This window comes from Diaphorina citri, unplaced genomic scaffold, assembly GCF_000475195.1.
Source record: "Diaphorina citri unplaced genomic scaffold, Diaci psyllid genome assembly version 1.1 scaffold4089, whole genome shotgun sequence".
NCBI lineage: Eukaryota > Metazoa > Arthropoda > Insecta > Hemiptera > Psyllidae > Diaphorina > Diaphorina citri.
Window position 1 is genome coordinate 10,774 of NW_007381488.1, and position 1,513 is coordinate 12,286.

General features: G+C 36.0%; 1 long non-coding RNA gene across 1 annotated transcript; it reads left to right on the plus strand.

The window, feature by feature from the left end:
• Positions 1-480: 480 nt before the first annotated feature.
• On the plus strand, positions 481-1,242 carry LOC103520798. Its single transcript, XR_541957.2, has 2 exons — positions 481-561; positions 978-1,242. It is a non-coding gene; the product is annotated as an uncharacterized LOC103520798 (long non-coding RNA).
• Positions 1,243-1,513: the final 271 nt, after the last annotated feature.

Below are 1,513 nucleotides of genomic sequence, written 5' to 3' on the forward strand. Positions count from 1 at the left end.
CGCACTGAGGTAACACGTCGCAAGTAGCAAGTCGCAAGATGCTACTGCTTACGTCCTGAATCTTGTTCAAAGAAACATGAACTTTCACATTGGAGTAACAACTAACAACATGTGCACAAGAAATTGATCCAAAAAATAATTTTTCCCACAAACAATCACAAGTAGCAACTAACAAAACTCCAGACTGTTGGTATTGAAGTAACACTGTTACTTGTTTCCAGGGTTCAGTGAGGAAGGTTTCATTTGAAATAATGGTCTGGTCTTTGAAGATGCATGCTACGTAGGATCTTGCGACTTGCTACTTGCGACGTGTTACCTCAGTGTGAAAGCCGCCTAAGATAATTATGTAGAGTCCGATTATCCCAGTTTTGAAAAAGTCCAACTCCTCAAATAGCAATAAGCAGGTGGTTGTTTGTTTTAACTCTACAAATCCATCCTAGCTCTTCAGGTATTAATTTTACTGTTTGTTTGGTTTCAGGATCTCGAAGTAAAGCTAGCCGACTGTCGAAGTTATTTGAATCATAACAACAATGAACCTAACAAGAAATCCCACTATAGCAGGTATGAAACGTCAGTTAATTTTGATTTTTACTTTTTAATGGTTTTATTGAAATGCATGTCGGTAATAATACTAATAATTGAGTCAGAGGGAGTTATGTACTTCTTTTCCCCCAAAATTGTATATCAGAACCGCTTTCTTATTCTACTTCAAGACAAGACAATAATGGAATAGTTCGTTGAAAACAGTAATTTCCCGATTTTGAAAATTTGGAGCAAGATACTTTCTCATTATCTACTAGTATAGCTTCGCTATAACTTTAATAATAGAAAATTCGTCCAGGCCGGAATTCGAACCCAGCATCTTCAGGTTGAGAATCAGCGCTTTTAACCGCCCACCCACAAAGGTGGAAAGTTACTGGTAAATCTTCGCTATACTTTTGTGATAGAAAGTAAAAAAAAATCTCTTCGTTTTGCAGGAAATCTCGACTAAACCGCGGCACTTCCACGCCTTCCATTCACAACCTGGTCAAATCCTAGTGACCTTGAAATCAGCTGATAACATACAGGGTGTTCCACTTGTCCCGAAGTGTCCAATGACCCCGCACTACAGTGGTCCGAAGACGCCACCTTGTTCCCAATTTCCCCTAATTGACAGCTTAACAAGAGAATTTTTAAGCATAATGTTTTCTTTTTATGTACCTAGGTACTTTTTTTTTAATTAGGATTAAGAAGAGATGAAAATTTTATTGTATATTTTAATAAATTGTAAAAAAAAGTAGATCTATCGAAAGTTTGTAAATTATAAATTAATGTGACTTACGAATAAATTTGAATGGTCGGAGAATTTTCTAGTTCGACCAATCAGATAAAGCCGTAATAATCGCACTTTTAGTAGTAGATTTATCGAAAGTTTGTAAATTATACATTAATGTGACTTACGAATAAATTTGAATGGTCGGAGAATTTTCTAGTTCGACCAATCAGATAAAGCCGTAATAATCGCACTTTTAGT